The following is a 3,142-nucleotide window of genomic DNA, read 5'->3' as shown; positions in this document are numbered from 1 at the left end:
TAAAAACAAGCAAACAAAGGGCATTATAAGGAGAAAAGAAAGACTATTCTAATAACCCAGATAAGAACTAAGTAAGGTACTAGCGGTGGGGAGGGCAGAGGGGTTGGATACAAGGGAAACTGAAAATTAGTGTGAACAGGTCTTGGTACTGAAAAGAAGTTGAGAACAAGGTCAAGAAAGGAATAGAAGATGACATCAAAATTTCTAGGTTATATGTCTGGACAGGATACCATGAAAATATTAAAAGAAAAAATTAGTTCAGTTTTAGATACACTGAATATAAGGTTTCACTTCACATCTGGATAGAGGTGTCCAGTATACACATGGATGCTTAATAGAGGTGCTTCATCTGAAGATACAAAATTAGGAGACATCTCCACAGTACTGGATGACAGCCCACTGAGATTTAAACAAAAACAAAAAAGTCCCAAGCAGAGCAGTACTGTATTGTTTAATGTTTCTATACAAACAATATCCATAAAATTAGGAAATTGCCTTATCAGAAACTACTATTAGAGGGCCCAGGATTTAGCTCAGTTGTTCTGCTGCCACATTAGCAAGTGCAAGGTCCCGAGTTCAATCCTTGGTACCAAAAAAAAAGAAAAGAAAGAAAGAAACTACATTACAGCTACCTGCTCCAAACTATATCATGTTCACCAGCATCCCCAACAGCAAAAAAAAAGAACCCATGCCTTAACTCCCCTAACTGGCTCCAAATCTAAGCATCACACAATCTATATATCTAATCATAGAACTTAAATTATATCCAGAACTCTCCAGCATCTGAAAAATGTTTTGCTTTCTTTCATTTTGGCTTTGTCACTTGGGCTTCCTATCTTCCACATGTTAGGAGGAAGCTGAACTGAAATGCATCCTGAATGAGCCAAAACACATTACCTACCATGAAAAGCCAAAACAGAACTTTGCAGAAGATGGACATTGACAGTGTGAGAAGCCACAAGGAGACACAGAGGCGTGGTCAGACATGAGGACACTTCAGGGAGCCCACAGCAATGAACCCAATGGGAAAAGGAATTTGAAGAAAAAAGGAATAGGTGACAGGCTCAGGAGCTGCAAAAAGTAAAAAGTTTAAACAGCTAGCTAAGGTTGAAAGAGTATCTGATAGTGTCAGTAAATGCAGTCTTTTGATGACCTTGGAGAGAATGAATTTAGTGAAGTGGGTTAAGGAAGATATTTGTTTAAAATAGACCTAAAAGTGAATGGGAAGAATAGACTGTGATTTCACAGTTTATCCTCATCAAAAATATGAAAAATATGAAATAACCTCTCAGGGTCTGAGTGTCCTCATCTGGCAAAATGATGTACACACACCTTATAAAATTGTGATAAGAGTAATTTAGCCTTCACTACTACAGCAGAAATCAAAAGAATTAACCTTACCTTTACAACGAGATCTCTCCAAGCACCTCCCAGGGAGCTGAGCTATTCAGTTTTATGGCTTCCAGCTCCTTACAAACCAAGAACAGACTCATGAGACTGATGGATATGAAACATCAGCTTTACCAATGATAAAACAGGACTGAAGAAAATAATATGGGCTTGAGGCCAAAATGTCTTTTCCCCTGAACTGATGTTACATACCTTGCCCAGTGTACCTACTACAGGGGAGAGAAGATATCAGAAGGTCCCCCAGCTCTTACCCATTTTTATGTCAAGATTCAGAGAGTAAGAACGAGGGATAAAGCCATGATACTCGAGGACTGACCCTATCTGGCAGAAAAACATGCAGGATCCAAGAAAGGAATGGACAAAACAACAGACATTTCCTTTATGATAATTCCCCAAGCCTGTCAAAGTGTTTTCAGAAATCATAGAAAGGAAGAGAGGCCTTTAACTCACCTCAGGGTTCAAGACATCTCTTATTGCCCACAAACAAAATGGTTTCCACACCATTACACACATGTGGTGGGAAGGCAACATGGTGGAGGATGACTGTCCTCCCACCCATTCTTCATTTTCCTCCAGAGAACACAAGGAGAGGAATGGGGAAGTCGGTTGACCCAACAGCCTTTACCAGATCAGTCAGTCCAGACCAATAATTCAGTAAATTCAGTTCTTCAAGCAGGATACAGTTATGGTACAGAGGTAGGGAGAAACCCAGATTCCCTGTTAAGGAAGAACTTGCCACCCAAAAGCCACAAGTGCCATCAACAGATAGTGTTCAGCGGGTATATAGCACAGAGTCTGCCTACGTTTCAGAGAGCTTCCCTACATGACTTCCCAAGGAGCCAGTATGGAGTGATTAACGAAAACAGGGACATATAATCCTGGTCATCCTGGACGGATGTCAGACAGCTCTGTTGTGCAATATTTGCCCAAAGCATCCTTGTATATTTGCTGAGGTGTTCTTGGGCCAGTACTGTCACTTATCTTTCCTTTCATCCTGCTTCCTCTAGAAAGAGGATGCTCATGTTTGCAAAATATTTTGCATTCCAAATCCCATTCTTCCACCCACTTTCAGCAGGGCAAATAAAGGTTTTATTTTTTTTGTTTGTTTTTAGCAAAACATTTATTGGTACATTTTAGACATAGATAATGATAACATTCATCATAGGGTATCTGTACCACTACATGATACTACACTTGATCTTAGCCAAAAGGCCGAGAAGCAATGTACCAGCACATGACACATGGAAAACATAATTTTATCCTTTTGGTTTCCCAGAGAAGACAACTTCTACACAAGCTTTCATAAGAGGCTCCTTCTGCCCAGCCAGGTTTGTGTACCCCAAGCTTATTGCCCTACTCTGGCTTACATTATCGTCTCCTCTTCAAGACTCTTGGTTTGGTGACTTAACAACTCACCTCCTTCAGAAAAGTCCCCACAAGAGGCTAGGCCATCCCTAGATCCATTCCATATTTGTTAGCACAGGCAAAGCTATGTGACTTCCCCGTCAGGTGATTTCCAAGACTCCCCTCTGCTGGGTACCACCCACCTGTGAGAGTGAAAAGCAAAAAAGGCTTCGGTTTGAAGTGTGAACAAGTGTGAACCTGAATGCTCTTAACTCCTGTTTGGGTTTCCTCTAAGCAGTACTGTGACCTTGCCCTTTGACCTTGTCCATTGCCTGAGACAGAAACACTCCTTTCCATGTGAGCCAAACGTGGCCTAATCTCACAGTGA

The 3,142-nt window shown here is 41.0% G+C and overlaps 1 pseudogene; it reads right to left on the bottom strand.

Annotated features, from left to right (window-relative positions):
- Positions 1-2,531: 2,531 nt before the first annotated feature.
- Positions 2,532-2,634, bottom strand: LOC147829289 (U2 spliceosomal RNA; annotated as a pseudogene).
- Between the last annotated feature and the right edge of the window lie 508 nt (positions 2,635-3,142).

The sequence above is a fragment of the Heterocephalus glaber genome, unplaced genomic scaffold (assembly GCF_053883595.1).
Source record: "Heterocephalus glaber isolate CG9 unplaced genomic scaffold, H.glaber_assembly_v1.0 deba00000676, whole genome shotgun sequence".
Classification (NCBI taxonomy): domain Eukaryota; kingdom Metazoa; phylum Chordata; class Mammalia; order Rodentia; family Bathyergidae; genus Heterocephalus; species Heterocephalus glaber.
The sequence above is the reverse complement of the archived record's forward strand: the minus strand, read 5'-3'. Positions and strand labels throughout refer to the sequence as shown.